Genomic DNA, 18,926 nt, shown 5'->3' on the forward strand with positions numbered 1-18,926 from the left:
TTTTTTGATGTGCATCCACATTGACTAAAGTTGCCTTTTAAAAAGGTCCTAGTAAACACACAGAGCCCTGGTTATAAATAATTTTCTGTTTCTGATGCACAGCAGCTGCTAGCTTGCTGAATCATTTTAATATAGAATAAGCACCAGCCTATGTATGCATGCTATCCGTGAACATGAAATGAAAATACATTTCTCACAATAGGAAAGTAATAATTAACCTGCAGGAACTGCTGTCCGATTCATTTTCTTCTTCACTTGCTTTATCATCTGTTTCTTGTCTGTCAAGCCCATGTGCACCTCCACAGTCTTCTGCTGAGAAATCAAATGCAGGGATTTCTGAGGCAGATGCCATTGGCCAAGGAGGTGAACTCTGCAAATCCTGTTGGCTGGACCTTCTGTAACCAACTGCTGTTAAAGGTAGGTTACCTGAATCTAAGAACTTTGTGCCACCAGTGGTTACATTTTGTCCTCTATTCCATAAGTCTCCTGGGTGGTTTTCAATTGCGGAGTTAGGAGTTGATGCCTGATGACCAAACCACCTCCATCTGATTTTTAAAATCTGCTTCACGTCAAACTCTTTACGAGAACCAGACATCCTTAGTGAAAGCCAGTGATCGTCTAGGCAACAGGGTAAGAAGCAGCACACATAAAAGAAGATTTGTGCACCCAACCAAGACAAGAGGAACACATGCTCTGCCTGTCTGTGGCAAGCAGATTTTCTACAGAAGGAGGGGATAAAGAATTGCATTCGCATAAAAAAGGCTTCTTTAACGGTGTGTCATTTGAATATAAACAAAAAGCAAGAGACAGTGAAAAAAACAGATAAAGAGAGGTCACCTCAATCAGAAAAAATGCTAATCAGTTTACTCTAAAAGCTCCAAGGCTGTTTCTGTTGCTCTCCTCTGACCATTATCTTTCAAAAACACCGAACAGTATTCATTAAAGCCCTTTCAAGAGATGAATACCACCCCCTTTTCTTAAACCACAAATGACAGAGAAGCAATTCTTGTCCTGCATCTTAGACTCCGGTTCTTATTCTGTTAACTCTTGCCACTACAGAGGAAAAAAAATAATCTTTCTGTTCTGCTAAAGAATAAATTTACAGAAAAGACTTAAAACCAATCCAAAGATAAATGATTATGCTGAGGAGAAGCTGAACTGTAAATAATTATTTTTCTCATTATAGGACATGCACTAACTTAAAAAGGACAAGAGCAGCCTGGAAAGCTCAAGAGACTAGTACTGGGTTATTCAGCCTTTCATCTCGATGTGCTTTGATTCAAGTCTAGGTCTGCAGAAACTGAACATTTCTAACTAAAATGGGATAATTGTTTCCATTCACTTACACATCACTAGAAGCAAAAGCAGGAAAAAGCTAACTGGTTACTATCCAAGACACCAGACACACACCCTGAAAAATAGACAACAAAAGACGACTTCCCAAAAGGCTTCTTTCTAATCACATACAATGGGCTGTTCCAGATTAGATTAAAAATACTGTGATGGACCAATGAGAAAGAGGGATGCATACTTTTGAGACAGAATTCCCTCTAGGTATGCAATTTATGTAATTATTAAAATAGCCAACAGAAGTTTTTACTTAATGAGGAAGAGAAAGCCAAAAGGACAAAATACACAATGGCCATTTTACATTTCCTATGAAAAACAGCCTATTTCCTGATGACATATGGAGCTAGTTGGGTATAAAGTGCTAAGACTCATTCCAATCACATGCAAATAGTAATAACAATTTCAGAACAACAAAGGGGCACTGAATTTTATCAGTCCTCAATAAATGGATCTATGTTTTCAACCTTCACAGTTCAGTTAGTCTGTTCAACTCTCCAATACATACATAACAAATTTATAAGTACTTCTTTTCTACTTTTCATCAAAATTGAAAGTCACTGCCTCTCAGACGAACATTATGAGCTACAAAATATGCAATCTTGTAATTAGGATACCTGCAATGTTCTTTAAAATAGGTTATATGCAGAGCCCATATGAAAACTTAAACAGTGCCCAGTTTTGCCATCCAGAAAACAAACGCTCCATTCCATACTCAATGCCAGGGGTAAATAATGCTATTTGCTTGAGAAGCACAAGGCTGAAAGGCCAAGTTTTAACCTGGAAAGCTCACCCATCTTTGTTCAGAACACAGTTATTTATGACAATGCTTCTCACAAATGCTAGCAAAGCTCATTTCTACAGAGCCAGCATTCCAGCTGTTGTCTACAGAGAGGTGCTGCATGTTGGAATGCAGACCTTGCCAGCACCCTGGCCTGCCAGAACCTGTATCACCAACAACATGCTCAGAAAACAGCTGGAGATACTTGGAAGGTGACATGATTCAGTAGGTAAACATATAAAGTTTTTACCATCTTTCCTGGGGATTTCATCTAAATACAGACAAATAAAAGGGAACTATTTAAGAAGGATAATATTTTACAATATCAGCATGATATGACATGTAGACCCTACTCACCTCATACATGTGCAGCTAGTTCTTAAAATTTAAATGCAGTGTTAAAACACCATAATTTGTGTAACTGCAAGTTGGGTGAAACTACAGCACAGTTTAAAAAGTAATAACAAAACAGCATCTTTTTATTTATCCTCTCCTTACATTTTTTGTCAGTGTCAGGTGTTCATCGAGGGTGAAGAAGCAGGACAAGCAACTGGTGTATTTGTTAACATTCATCACTGCAGTAGTATTTTAACTACCCATTAAACTGCAGAAAGTACACTTTAAATACCTTTATTTCTGCTGGTATGGTAAATCCATTATACATAAGGACTGACCTGGATTCTTTTTCTTGTATAACAGACTCATTTAAAATTCAAACTGTCCCAGTACAAGTCTACCAAGAAAATGGCAGATTTGCCGATTCTAGTGCTTTTTCAGCACTTTCTTATGACTTACTGGGAAATACAGCCTAATTACTGCTTTTTCTTGGCTGTGAAGCTATGGGCTCAAACGGAGATCTGAAAACAAAACCTTAAGAGACCAAAACAGAAAACTGTTTTTTTATTTCCTTTCATTTTTATAGATTATACGTACTCTTGCTCCCCTATAGACTCTCCCAAATTACAGTTCTAGGACAGACTGCATATCTAAAATAGTTCTGTTTCATATAAATAAGGTACAAGTTTGTAAAACAAAGGACCAGATGAGACAAGTTCCACTTAATTCTTCAGTTTAAATTGACAACATTGCTGAGAAATAACAGAGAGCCTCTTCTTGCTCTGGACAATCTTTATTACTATGAATAATGTATGCTTTTATCAGGTCCCCTGCTGGAGTTAACAGACTTCTGAGGAGATCCCAATGATGAAGTGTTAGGACTTTCACTTACTAGGCTCACCCAAAACGCATCTTTGACATTTTGGCTGGTGACTGGTGCTCACAAAGCCAAATGCCCACCCCGAGCCTATGGCCTCCCATCACACATCTTTCTGATGCACTAACCCACTTCCTGCCAAAAAGGTGAGCTGAACGGTATCATCTTGGTCACACACAGCATACACAGACTTTGTAAGGATTCCAAAATACTTTTTTCATTTACTAAGGCAAAACTTTTCGTTTAATGGAAAACCAAGAGTGCTTAAACCCCATTTTTTTCCTGACCTTTGTCATTGTTGCAGCTGAATAACCGTTTTCTATTTTGTGATGAATCGTAACATTTTAAACACAGGTACACTGTCCTCATGGAGAACACAGTTCTGTTCACATTAACAAGGTTGTGTAAGCTTACTGTGGAGATAATTTTGAGAACTTTGATTTTGACTGATCAGATTGATATTCCTAAGAGTGGAGCACCTCAGCAACAAAGTACACAACTTCTCTCATATGAGCAGCTCCTCGAAGTAACAATACATTCCTACAGATTGCAGTGGGGGACAATTTTTCAGATTCTGCCTTCTGAACAAAAGGAAGCCATTTAAATGCATACCGCATGTTAAATCGGCAATTGCGGAAATAGGTAACACCAAGAACATGGCACAACAGTTTTATAAATTGCTCTTCTCAAGATCTTCAGAACAGTTTATTTCCACACAGATAAGAATATTCTTTTACTAGCCAAAAACAACTGACATTCTTTGTTTATTCTTGTTTATTCATATGAGTGTTAAAGGAAGATTGCAACCCAGCATAACTAGCTAGAATTTAGACAACATTTTAACTCCTACGATACTTCTACTTTGTTTTGAGGAAGATATACTCTAAATGTTATTAAGCGCAGCACTGGGAAATACAGAAAAAATATTATTTAAATAATAAGGTCTAAGTGCTTGTATTCATTATGACTTTTCCTTTTTCACTAGGAAATCAGCTAAATTTTCAGATAACCAAATACATTTACGGAATACTTTTCTGAGGCACTTTTAAGATTTGAATCTCAACACGACTTTGCATGGTAACATTTTCCTGTCACTGCTATGGTTTGGCTTCAAAAAACTATCACCACCCAACTTCAGGGCATCTCAGATACAATATTTTCAAGTTATTTAGTCAGTCACACTGATTTAAAATTATCCATTTTTAAATTGAAGATCTAGGGGCATAAAGGCTCAGCTAGTCCTTAAAAGGATCATGAATATTTTCTAAGTGCCAGTTAAAAATGAAAATGTCAAAATAATTAGATAAAGTCTTTGTCTTGACTGTAAGAGTTGTTTCTCTCTTGAAAAAATACAGCTTAATGAAAGCATTAAATATAAAAAGATATTTTAGACATAACTAGACTCATTAAAATGTGACAAAGTAATATATTACTGCCAATGATTAGCAATCCTGGTTATGTATTCTAAACCACAGGAAAGGTTCACTGACCGTAAGATATTCCTCAATTAATCAAATGCATACTTACAGCATAAAAAGTCATTCAAAATTTATCACTTTTTAAAAGGGATTTTTAAACTTTAAAATATTAATTTGAGGCATTAAAATAACTTTACAAAGAAAACTGTGACAGACAAATCCGAAACTGCAATTCTGCTTATAACTACACCTATGTTGAAAGAAATGTTAAATGTTTACTTCCTTTTTTGTTCCCTGTTCCTGCATTCCATCCCCAAAATTACAGAAATAGCTCAACAAAGACTTCAAGAAGATAGCTTATGTTTGTGCTCTGTGTTCTATAAAACAATAATCACTTCCTATCCCAGTGTTTTTAATATGCGCAAACACTTCTGGCTCATGGTTATGTGAAAAGTCCTTTACAGGAGCAACAGCTTAATTCATCCAAGAGAGAGGAAAACATCCCACAGTTGCTGACTGTATGCACTTAAATTCATTGTTCTGACTGGCAGAAATGAGCTGCAGCCAAATTACTGGCACCACACTGCAACTTTCTGCCACTTTGCATTGCACATTTCCCTCGGGAGTTGCAAGCCATATGTTCAGAAGCACTGACTTGAGAGCACTCAGCTCAGCAGCAGCACAAGAAAACCCATACAGAACAACAGCCTGGTTTGCTGTTTATTTTATTCAGATGAGCCAGGGGGAGGCACAAAGATTTCCATATGCAATTGAAGACTACACTGTTAGATCCTACATGTTTTTAGCTCAAGCATCATACCGGTTCACAGAGAACAGTTGTGACGAGGAGCAACAGGCAATAACTAGAACACAAGAGGTTCCACCTAAACATAAGGACACACTTTTTCAGTGTGAGGATGACTGAGTACAGGTTGCCCAGGAAGGTTGTGGAGTTTACACCCTTGGAGACAGTCAAAAGCTGTCTGGACATGGTGCTTGGCAACCTGCTTTGGGTCACCCTGCCCAAGCAGGGGAGGCTGGACCAGGTGACCTCCAGAGGTGCCTTCCAGTCTCAGGCGTTCTGCAATTGTGTGAACTGTTGATCTCTTTGTAAGGTAGCAAAAGAGAAATCAAGTATCTAATTGACCATCATCTACTTATTCCATGGACTTACGGATTTAAACTTAAACTAGACCTTAGAGGACTTATACTGACCTTACAGGAATGGCTGCTGTTACAAGTAAAGACATTTTAATTAATAACAATCTGCGTTTATCATACAAGTAATATGAAAGCAACATAACCTATCAAATTAGCATCTTAATTCTACTTGTGCACTCACATCAATTAAGTGCATTTATGCCATCAGAGCCTTAAAATTAACAGCTGGATAGAAATCAACCATTTTGGTAAGCTAAATTAGGCAGATAAAAAAAGAAAACATTTTGATCTACTGCCAGTTCATGGTTATGGTCTTTACAAGCACAGAAGATATCTGCCAACCGCAATAACTAGATGTAGAGGAGGAGAGGAATTTAAGACGTCAGTTCCACCCTACTGAATGGAAATGTTGCTCCATAACAGGTTATTCTCATCCTCCTGCTAAATGAAATAGTCCTTTCATCTTTTATACATATAAACAAAAGTACTAAGTGCCTTACTTTTTAAAGAAATATTTTAGAAGCATTTTGTCAGAACATTATCAAAAGGATACTGTATGTGCACATGCTTCCCCCCCTCCCCATGTGTGGTATTAAGATTTTCTGTGCCAACTGTAAATATATATTATTTACTTCAATATAACAGTATGGTGCAGAATAACATTTCCTCAATTCAGCTTGCCAGTGATGATTGTTCTTTATACAATTCACTGAACACAGATGAAGCAATGACTACGCAAGAAATGCCACACAAAGAAATTATCTCAATTTCTTATGAAATATACGTATTATACGAAAGGTTTTTAAAAGAGCATTTAAGTGTTCATGTTCCAAATAAGGACTTGTGAGATGAATCATCACCAATCACTACTAAAAATCCTGTTTATAATTAGATGCACTAGTAGCTGACAGCTATACATTACTAGAAAGTATTATCATCTTGTAGAGCAGAACACTCAGTTCTTTAACCTTATTTCTCTGTAGGAAGTGATATTTACAGCAATAACTATAAATTTGAAATTAAGCACTGAAATCATAGATCAATACCAGAGAGCAGTATTCACACTCAAACAGTCCCAGAGATGTTTAAATTGGATCATACATATATTTGTTTATAAACACACAATAAAATGCCTTGTATTACTTGCTGTAATTACAAGCATTGTATCTTGATGATAGGCTTTTCATGTTACAATAAGCTTCACAAAGTCGTAAAAGCAACATGATTAAATTAGAGATGTTAATTAAAGGTTTCAATTGATTCTGCCAGTGATTTTGCTCAAGGAAGCATTATTAGGAAAAAAAAACATGCAGAACAATTCACAGTACATTTAATTATCTCCTTCACTCTAAAATAAAACTAGCCTTCTGCCTTGAGTCAATGTTGCTTACAATAATAAGTATCTGAGGCACATAAGCAAAAATATCCTTTAATTCTGTATTTGGATACTATTAAATCTCACATTAAACTATGTATCAAGTCACCAAATATTGCTAAATATAATCAGTAAACTGGTTTCTTAAGTTCTCCGTTCTGTCTCTGCAGCTTCATGCAGAAGTAACCTCAGGTTCCTCACTAATACTTATTTTACAAACTCTTCTAAGAATACCTCCAGTTCTCCTGCAGGCTTCATCTCACATCATCTCCCTCACCCACATGCACGCACATCCCAGTACAGGCAAGACAAACAAATCCTTTGTCGCGTTCAGACCCAGAAGCAGACTGGCTCATCAGCTGGCAGGTCGAGTAGTATTACTTATTTGGCAGGCCTACCCATATATTTTCAAAATCTTTCAGGAATTTAAACACAATAAAGGCTCTATTCTGCCAGAGTCTGACCAAAATTGGCAAGTAGTCACAAATGTTATTAGGGAGGAACTGATAAGCCAAAAGACATAAATCCAGCTCATCTGGGGAACCCTTCCACAATTGTATAAAACTGAAATGACCTTGAAAAAGACAGCAGCAATTGTAAAAGTCTAGACCATCTATTAAACCTTTACATCGTTCAAGTACTTGCAGAGTTAACTATTCTGCTATCCTATTAGCTGTACTGATCCCCACTTTAGCTGCCTCAACCCGTTTTTACAGGAATCCTACAACATTTCCTGTTCTGCACAGAATGAGCAGCAGATAACAGCCATGGAAACCAATCCCCAGGAGGAACGCAGGACAACGACCCAAACTGTGGTCCTGAGGCCAATATCACAGCAGCATACTCAAAACAGAAAACTCTTGAACCCTGATGGCTAAACTGTCAGAAGGAGAAGGTATAACTGAGGAAAAAAAATTTCCACTATTTGCTTAGCCGGTGTTTTTTTTTCTTTTTCTCCTATCAACTCTGTGTAACTCTCAAGGGAAATACAAAACTAACATGTTGTACTACTGCATGTAGATCTCATCAGATTTAGATGCTTTGCAATCATTTGCCCATCTATCTATCCTCCCCATTAGCTCAAAGTTTTAAGAATTCCTAATTCAGCTTTTAATGTTTCTAAAAAGTATTCTCATTCATTGAGCTTGTAAAGCTTTCAAACAATAATGTTTGAATATTCACTAAAACAATCACTTAATGTGTTTTAAGTACAATTGCTCTTTGGACAAAACATCAGTGGATTTCTTATGCGAAGGTGCAATTTAAATTTGTAGTTGTTAATGAAAAAAAAAAGTCCAAGAAGTCAGAGGAAGTACAAAATAGTTCTACTACTTATCACTTGATCTGCCTACATTTTTATAAACTCATAGATTAATTTTAGTTAATTACTTTTATTTCCTTGGAAAATACTTCCAACTCTAAAATGCTATGGTTCTTTGTGAAGAACTTGCCAAGCCTTATTACATTATGATAGCATCATTAAATGCTCTGCTTTCTTAATGCCTTAATTATAGTTTGAAGGCACAAGCTTGTGATTACATTTACATCCAAAATAGCATTTCTCTTACTGCATGTAAAAGGGCAAGACTTAAACTTTGATTTCAACTTTGGCAAGGACCAAGTGTTCCTTTAATATTCAAAGGTACTTCTTTTTAGAATATTAGAATATATTTTGGAATATCCACCAGAAAAATGCATATGGATATAATAAGTAAAGCACTCCACATTGTTTATTCATCTGAAAAGCAACTACCAGGCTAATGGCTTATTTGTGCAAAAGTCAACATAAAATGTCTATGCTGGTAACACGTAAAAACTTGCTTTCAAATAATCCAACCACCAAAACCACTGACAAAAACCTCATCTTCCCATGAGCTTCTCCTTTGTCTCCTCAAACACAGTACTTGTAAACATTTAATTAAGTTGGAAATGCAGCCATATTACTATTTGCATTCTTTACTGTTCAGATTAGTAAACCTTTCTTGTCTTATTGCAAACTATGAATGTATATCATATTACCTAGCCTGGTGCTATGGGTATTTCTTCTGTTCTACAGGTTACTTCAGTGTGATGCTGACAAGTTTTGTTGGTTCTGAAATCGAGTCTACAGTAAGCATAAGAATGGTTTGTGCCTTTTTTTTTTTTTTTTAAAATAATGAATGATACTATTTCCACACAAATCAAATAAAATCCCTACCCGACAGATTACATCATCACCATCATGCCAATATAGCCCATATCAAAATGTTATCAGTATTTCCTCTTAGCGCTTCAAAAAATATTGGAGAAAGCAAGGGAGGTGGAAGATACATCAGAAAAAAATACAAGCATTTAAAAAATAACCTAAAAGAGGTTTGAAATAAGGTAATTATTTGCTTTTCTCGGTTCTGAACAGCTATGATTGCACAACAGCTCAGCATACTTTGAAAAAAAAGTTTTAAGAGCAACATGGTATAAAGACCTGACCACAGGTTTTTCTTTCCTCTCTCCTCCTTCATTGCCCTTTCCCTTTCATTAATAATGCACAGCAAAAATGAATACAGAAGTGCCAGAAAAAGGAGTTCTTAGAAAATAAAACTGCGTATACTTCAATAAGCTGCAAGTTCTTCCTATTCAAAGTCAATATTAAAAATGTAATGTGTAAACAGTTGTTGCAGTTGCAAATATAGCCACCACAAGGAGCATGGAGCATGAAAGGGCTAAAAAAAACTAAGTAGATCACACTACCACACTCCCACTTAATCTGAAAAAATTATGTGAATCATGGAGTGAAGAATAGGAAATACATTCTGCTCCATCTAAGTCCGGCTTTTAAGATACACTGTCTATTAATTAAACTGATTTTAAAAGATGAGAAGAGAGAACGTGAGGGGAAACCAGCAGGAAGCAGAGCAGAAACTGTTTATAAAAAAATCCACTCAATTGAAAACTTAAAACTGCAAAGTTGAATTATTTTTTATGTTTTGAGTTTAGTTTTTCACAATACTGCCTTTTTTATTTCTTAGTAACTGTAATTAATACGGCATTTCAGAAGAAAAACATACCTCAGACACCAGTTAGTAAAGGAAGTGTTTCCTGCAGAGCCTCTCTTCTTACAGGTTTAAGTTTTAATCAGAACTGAGATTGGAGAGGAAAGATGTCTTTTTAACCAAATACAGAATACTGTAATCACAAAAGCAAAGAGTGATGAAGAAATAGTCATGGTTCTGCCCTCATAATATCCAGCGTTTCACAAAATTAATTAACTTTTCATTTAATGTTGTTCTTTCCAATGCTGCTAGTGTAATGCTTTGCCAAGGTGAGAATTGCTTTATTGTTGGAGACAGAAAGCCTCCCCAGCCAAACAAAAAGCCTTCAACTGCAAGCCGCAAGAAATAATTAAGGAAAGACAATCAGAAACAGGTCTGAAAACATGAAACTGTCCACAGTACTCTTGTTAGTTACTTAGGCTTTCATTCTTTTCAGGTAAGACATTCTGCTCCTCCTCTCCCTCATATAAAACACAGTAAGTGTAGGCATGAGAACCACCTTACATTTTCAAGATGTTTTTCAAAGTTTAAAAGGCTGTAATTATGCAAAACATTTGGGCAAGCTGTGGCTTTTTGAAACTGTAAGGGGTGACATTTCTCAAAATTAAAAAGGTATTTATCCTTAGAATATATCTGAAAAGATGTCAAGAATAATGAATACACTCTTTCAAGAAAAAAAATCCACCACTACTGACTGTATAATAAAGGGCCATATGAGTTTTCACAAAATAAAAGTAGAATGTTTATTTAAGTAGCAATTTCTTGAATTGGAAAGCAATACAAATTTTAAGCAGGTTGATTAAATTCTTTTAAAGTTTTAATAAAATAAAACTATTTTCAATAGAGTCAATACAACACATATCAGCTATTTTGACAAAAGTATCAGCTAAGGCAATGGGACAAGATCCCAATGCATTTTCAAAGACATGAAGTCAGTACTCTACCTTAAATTTCACTGTTTTACAAAAACATCTTGTACAATTTTATAAACAGGTTTCCATTAATTCTGAAAAAAAAAGGATGGATGCCCTTGAAAGAACACAAGTGACTGATCAAAAATTGTTCTTCAAATTATATCCTGTTGTTAAGGAAGACACCAGGAATTTTAACATCAGTTGCGCTTAGAATTGCCACAGGAGGTAATTAATTGGCAAAGTATTCCTCTAAAGAGATTGAAATCAACACCTCTCTCAACTTTACATAAATTAGTCCTCTGGAAAAATACTAGCATAGTCCACAAGACATAATTATTAATCAGCAGCCATGCTTGATAATTAGTCATTCTACCATGCAGTAAGATGCGAATAAGGATTTTTCCTGTAGTGATCCACCTTTTCAGTTCCTTCTCTTTGGAGTACATTTTGGTATTTGATTCAAATTCTTTTTAATTTCCGTGACCAGCAGAGAAAAAGGCACAGGCCAAGTCTAAAAATTCTGACAACCTGCAGGAGGTCATCTACTTTGGTAACTGGAGCTACCATATTTCTGCAAAACAGTGAAAACAAAAGGTCTGTTCTCAAAGTAATTTCTAGGGAACTTTAGTAGTTCTAATGATTTCTAAAGTTCAGGAAGGTGTTGATGTCACCTATGGTGGAAGATACCACCAAGGATATAGACTGACCGAGGAGGGAAAGAAATGGAAAAAGGCAAAAAAAAAAAGGAAAAGAGGAAAAAACCCTGCCTAAAGGTCAATCCTTTATGACCAGAAATTAAATAAAGCCTATTATTTCTGAGAAAACTTGGCAGTCAAGTAGGACTGGTTTCCCCAATTGCTTGATGCCATACATATGTGACTCAATTATGATAATTTTCAGATTATCATTGCCCCTGGGTTAACAGGTTGTTTGGGAAAGGTTTCTAAACAAAGGAGAGGATAAATAAAATGGTGTCAGTATCTCTGTAGACAAAGCTTAATCTCAAGGCACCTGAAAGAAGACCGACTGGCACTTGCTTGAGTTTCATTCTTACATTCTTTATAATCTTATGCTTTTAATGTATCTGACCTAAGTATAGACAGAGAAATACATCAAGCATAAGCAGATGCCTCTCAACCTCTACCTGGGCACTCTGTTTGCAGCAACAAAAGGCACCATTCTGCTATACAACACTAAAACATTTGGCATTGATTACAAGAATGCAGAGTAAGACACAGGTTCTTTTTTGGTGTTATATAAGTCTGCGTTGAAGAAAAACACATAGTAGAGTAATATAATATCAAATACTCTACTGCTGTTGGTACTGATTATCATCTTTGCTAGCGCCAGCAGTTTGACTGCCAATTACTTGCCGAAGTCTATAACATTTTGGCAACCATAAACTTGGAATAAGCTCATTAGGCGTCTTAAAAGCTGCTTCTTCTTTGGGATCAGAGAAATAGGAATAGTAAAGTGCTGTTTTTATATATGTTTTTAAGTATAAGCAGCTTATATGGATGAATTTCATTTAGCCCAAATACTAAGTAAAAACACATTAGCCTTTTTTTTAGTGCAATAGGGAGAGAAGTAAATACTAGAAATCTGAAATAAATGTATAATTAATCTATACAAAAGAAAATAAGAATACTGAAATTCCTCCCAATAGTTTAATAAGGAGCAGTACAAATAAATTAGATTATCTCAATGGACTCAAGCTGCTAACATCCCAAACTTATGATTCTCAACTCATGAGTGTGATGGCCACACAGAGCAAATGCCGAAAGAAAAGCAAGACCTTGTAATAACTACACTCAGAATTCTCAAGTACTTTGTGATCACCTCAGATGAAAACTGTGTCTCAAAAGTTGTGTAATTCTGGGCTGGAGCTGTCTCAGCAGACACCCACAAAGGACACTGCAGCTGGTGCTCAGCCATCACTCTGGGCTACATCTACTCGAAACAGACTTCCTGCTATTCCAGCACATAGAACTGCAACACTCCTGCAAACTTCTTGCTCCTGGAAAGCTAGTCCAAGGTTACAGCCCCCCAAAATACAAATAATAATACAAAATACTATGCCAAAAACTTTATCAAGAACCAGAGAGGTAAAAAAACACACAACAGAACAAATTAAAACATGTACTGTTAAAAATGTTATGTATATTGTAAATTGCCAGTGAAGTGACCGATGATGACATGAACAGCGAGAAAGACCATCTCTCTACTGTATTCATACCATGACATGAATAAATTCTAGACAATGAAGGAGTACATTCCTTGATCACAGTATCACAGTATGTTTGGGATTGGAAGAGACCTCAAAAGATCATCTAGTCCAATCCCCCTGCTGGAGCAGGAACGCCTAGGTGAGGTCACACAGGAACGTGTCCAGGCGGGTTTTGAATGTCTCCAGAGAAGGAGACTCCACAACCCCCCTGGGCAGCCTGTTCCAGTGCTCTGTCACCCTCACTGAGAAGAAGGTTTTACTCAAATTTAAGTGGAACCTCTTGTGTTCCAGCTTGATCCCATTACCCCTTGTCCTATCATTGTTTGCCACTGAGAAGAGCCTGGCTCCATCCTCGTGGCACTCACCCTTTATGTATTTGTAAGCATTAATAAGGTCACCCCTCAGTCTCCTCCAAACTAAAGAGACCCAGCTCACTCAGCCTTTCTTCATAAGGGAGATGCTCCACTCCCTTAATCATCTTCGTTGCCCTACACTGGACCCTCTCCAGCAGTTCCCTGTCCTTCTTGAACTGAGGATCCCAGAACTGGACACAATATGTGGTCTCACCAGGACAAAGTAGAGGGGAAGGAGGACCTCTCTCAATCTACTAACCACCCTCCTTGTAATACACCCCAGGATGCCATTGGCCTTCCTGGCCGCAAGGGCACAGTGCTGGCTCATGGTCATCCTGCTGTCCACCAGGACCCCCAGGTCCCTTTCCCCTACACTGCTCTCTAATATGTAATTTCCCAACCTATACTGGAACCTGGGGTGGTTCCTGCCCAGATGCAGGACTCTACACTTTCCCTTGTTAAATTTCATTAGGTTATTCCCTGCCCAGCTCTCCAGCCTGTCCAGGTCTCGCTGGATGGCAGCACCGCCTTCTGGCGTGTCAGCCACTCCTCCCAGCTTAGTGTCATCAGCCAACTTGCTGATAGTGCACTCTATTCCCTTGTCTAAATCGTTAATGAATATATTGAATAATACTGGCCCCAGTACTGACCCCTGAGGCACTCCACTAGATACTGGCCTCCAACTAGACTCCGCACCATTGACCACCACCCTCTGGCTTCTCTCCTTAAGCCAGCTTGTAACCCACCTCACTACTCTATTGTCTAGATTGTCTATTGATCAACAGTCCCAAACCAGAGATAACTCATGGTCAAGAAAGCAGATTTTTTCATTTTAGTAAAACCTAGTATTCCTAAATTGGTCTGCTTTTCTCACCCTCATTACTATTTTTTCAGCAGTATTTTACTTTACAGAAAGTTTAGATAGAGTCTTGCATGTACTCATGTTTTTTACATTCTTTCATGTCTTTGCTTTGTGTAAATGTCAAAGCTATTCCCTTTGAAAATTACTTTAGCTTAGAACAGTCTTACTACTTTGCTGCCAAAAAAAAAAAAAAAAGTGAAAACCAGTCAGCATTGTTGGAAGTAATGAGATTTGACTGTGCAGTTGGTGGGCCTCTATTCACAAGCATTTATCTAAAGCAGTATTTCGTCTTACAGATTCAGTATCACTTTTCCCATAATGATTAAAAGTTAGACGTTTCTCACAGATTTTGAAAATATTAAAATTGAGCTTTATAGTAACACTGACAGTCTTTTATAAAGCATGCTTTGATAAAGAGGAAAAGTGATGAAATCACATAAAAATGTTCCAAACACCAGGATGTGAAGTCCACAAAAGCAAAGTCAATTCCTGTTTGCGTATGCTTGCCAGAAGGAAGCCCTCACAAAACGTATAACAAAAAAGATGAAATTTCAGGTGTAAGGAAGACCCAATACCTTTGTGGCCTAAAATCACATTCCTTGCAGCATAACTTTTTGTTAGAAGTGAGTAAATACAATAATTACCTGTAACACCGGAATGATCTCTAGGTGTTCAAAGAATCATGTACTTCCATTTGTCTCCCTCCTTCCAAAAATGTGAGGTAGCCGAAAAAATCTAGAAGCAGTAAAATGACAGGGCAAACAAATAAGAACCATGTAAGAGGGGCTGAATTTTGAAAGCAGATTGCCTACTCTGTTCAGACAGAGCTTTGTTCCATTTGTTTGCAATTCCTGAACTTTCGGAGAGGAAGGCAACAAAAGCATGTCACCGCATAACTGTCTCCTTGGTTCCTTCCACAACTCCCAAGTTACATACACAACAAAGACTCTAAAAGAAAGAGGGGAAATTAATATGAAATTTGAATACATAAATTCTCAAGAAACATTGGATTCCAAGAGGTTTGTTTTGTTTTTCTTTTAAATTATCTTAGTGCATTTTCACTCCTAACTTTGGCTAGCTGTCATTCCATGAAGGAAAGATCAGTGAGGAACTGCTCTGTCACATGGAGCAATTAAACTGAACACTGTTGCCAAAGAGTGACACTGACTGTATCGGGAAATAAAGCCAAGTACCGCCACTGAACATGTTGCAATTAATGGAGCAGCTCTATTAAAATTCACGCTTGCTGTTACAGTGGTTCTCAAGCCTTTCTAATGCACAGGCTACTAAAAATTTTCCAACCAAAGCAAGACCTCTGCTCAGAAAACCCAGCCTGCTGAAACACTGTGTGTTTACTATGGGCTCAGCACTTGACTATAGGCACTTTAAAATGAAAGAAAATGTAGCCCCACATGATACCTGCATGCATAACGTGATACCTAATATCTGACCTCCCATGGCCTGATCTTTCCTACTAGCTGCAAGAACCTTCTGGCTGGTAACAGCACCTCATTCTTGCATCTGGAGCATGTAACCTCATCTCTCCTAGGCAACTGGGGTTTTTTTAAGGCCATACAGCAAACCAATACATGTATTTATGGTCAGCAGTTGTTGTGTTGGAGATTTTGAATGAAAAATTTTGGTTTTATGAAAAAAAGGCAAAAAATGGATAGGTAGGTTTGTAATTAAGGAATTCTTTTACTCGGTAAGATTGCTATAATAAAAGGCAATTTAATTGACAGGGGAGGAGGTAACCTTCCTCCTTGTAGGAGTTGTGTAAGGGAAATGCAAAATCACTTTGTAACTTCTTAAAACTGTAGAAACTTTCATTTTTGGGTCATATTCTGTCTGATTAGGTAATCTTTACCACACCATGAAACACTGAATTACATCAACAAAAACACAAAACATCAACACAACCAAGTAAAAGTCTTTTTAAAAGCACTGGTGATACCAACATCCAGAAAACTGGAAAAAGTTCATCAGTATGAATGTCATTGTTAGCAACAGTTTGCAATTACCGTGTCACCATAATGGTCTAATAGAAGAGTTTTTCATTTTCATTCAAATTTTTTTTTTCTATTTTAAATTTGTAGTCATTGCATTTCTATGAAATAGAATGTGTTAACATCTATTGCCATGGAGAAAACATGCCAGCTTTCATCGTGGATCTGCCCATCCAGAGGGCCAGTTCAATGAAGCTGAGGCATGGCAGAGGAAAATGCTCTCTGAGTCAGATTAGGTTTATTATTATTTTGGTTCTATCCTGCTTTATGGCCCTTAGCACTGTTGAGTGAGCAGAAAACAGGAAAAATACAAGATGGGAACACAATCTCCTCTATCAGGAACGCACCTATGAAGTTCAAGAACAAGGCACTTTCCCCCCCCACTTCTGTTTTCAAATGTTCATCCACACATTTCTGGAAATTCTCATGCAAAAATACTTTCATGAGAAATGATCAGAGACCTTTTCTGGTAAAATTAATGAACTGCTCATGAAAACACATCCTGTGATCTTTTTTTTGAAAAGGATCCATCCCCACAATGACTAAAGTTTGTCTAGATACAAAAGCTACACTGATATAACCATGAGTTCAAATTTTTATTCCTACTCATGCTAGTAAGAAAAGTTGATGGATAATTTTCACTTGAAAATAAGACTGTATTTGGACTTTGGTTTATATAATTTCATAATTAACTTTTAAGCCAAACATATGAAAAAACCCAAGCCTTCCCTTTTTACTGCTCTGCCATTACGGGCCAAACCCTGAGCTCACTGCTAGAACACCCCGATACAGAGCCATGGATGGCCTGACTCGAGCTGGGCTGCTGAGCTACATCACAGTTCACACAACTGAACCAGGGCAAGTTCAAAGCCCAAAGCCACAACAAGGCTTTAAGCAGAAACATGAACCAATAATCTATATAAACAGCAGTCGTTTGATGTTCAACACTTATACTTTTTTGCCCGTGTAACAGCATCACTCCCCATTTTGGTATTTGGCAGTCAGTGCTCTACTCTGTTCGACCAGTCTCACAAAAAAACCAAAAATTAGTTTTTCACTATTTCATATTATGATCGTGAGAGTTAAGAGACAAAGGGGCAAATACCTGAGAGGCTAGCGTGTTAGGTGCACTTTTACCGGGTCTTCGCTCTCAACGCTTTGAACCGAGTCACCCACAGGGGCTGCCCCGCCCGGCGGGACACGGAACCCGCACCCCACACCCGCCGCTGCCGTGCCTGGCTCCCCAGCCCTCCCGCCCCAGCCCGCCGCCTCCTGGCCCGGGGGCAGCAGCCTCCCGGGGCAGCGCCTCGGGCCCGCCCGCCGGGGCCGCCACCTCGGCGGAGCGCGGGCTCCCGCCGCAGCGCGGGGACCGTTACAGCTCCCCCGGCCCGGGACGCCGCCGCCACCAGCCGCTCTCCACAGCAGCCGAGCGCCCGGCGCGGGGAGGGCGGGAGCCCGCCCCCCGCTAGCCCTCGCCCTCCTCCCCACTTTCTCCTCCCCCTCCCGGCAGCGCCGACCCCCTCCCCTCGCTGCCGAGCCCCGACCGCCCTCCTCACCTCTCAAGATCCGGGAAGGGGGCGAGGTTGGGAGGGGCGGGGAAAGAGGAAAACCGCAAGGGAGGCCCCCGCGCCCTCTCCCCTGCCTTCCCGCTCCGCCCCGGCGGCGGCCAGCAACCCGCTCTGCCGGGGGAGGCGGCGGGCGCTGCGCGGTCCCTCCCCGGCGCTAACGGGTCCCCGCGGGCCCCGCTCCCGGCCCCTCCCCTGCGCGCTCGGGCGGCCCCGGCCCAAGGGCCGGCCGCGCACGCGGGGGGAGGGGAGGGCGGGGGAGAGGACCCAGGGGCGGGGCGCCGAGCCACGCCCATACCTCGCCGACTCCGCCTCCAGCCCCGAGGTGGTGCGCGCGCGCCGCCGCCAGCTTCCGCGCGCCCCAGGGCGGGGGAGTGCGTGGCATCGTGTGGTGGGGCCGGGCCGTGTCCGCTCAGTTCCTCTGCGCTGCGCCTCCAGGCCGGGCAGCGGCCCCTTCTGTGGGATTTCTCTTGATTAACCCCATGAAAGGTCTCATTCTGTCGCCGTGTGCCCTTGCCTGTGTTCTAAAACCACAAAGCCAAGCGTCTCATAACTTCCCACTTATCCATTTAAGTGGAATAAGCGTGCAGTGACACACAGCACCACCATTAACCTCCCCTCGGAACCCTGGCACCGTATGGCGCTGGGGCAGCATGGAATGGGCACCGTTTAATG

General features: G+C 39.3%; 1 protein-coding gene across 3 annotated transcripts in view; it reads right to left on the bottom strand.

Moving 5' to 3' along the window:
* The window catches only part of KLHL5 (kelch like family member 5), a 58,108-nt gene extending 39,720 nt beyond the window's left edge, over positions 1-18,388 (bottom strand). For all 3 annotated transcript variants that reach the window (XM_080343819.1, XM_080343818.1, XM_080343817.1), the window contains exons 1-2: positions 18,243-18,388; positions 15,325-15,415 (exon numbers count right to left, since the gene is read on the bottom strand). The gene's annotated coding sequence lies outside the window, so the exon portion shown is untranslated. The remainder of the gene's footprint in view (positions 1-15,324; positions 15,416-18,242) is intronic.
* Between the last annotated feature and the right edge of the window lie 538 nt (positions 18,389-18,926).

This window comes from Nesoenas mayeri, assembly GCF_963082525.1.
Source record: "Nesoenas mayeri genome assembly, chromosome: 4".
In the NCBI taxonomy this organism is placed as follows: Eukaryota; Metazoa; Chordata; class Aves; order Columbiformes; family Columbidae; genus Nesoenas; species Nesoenas mayeri.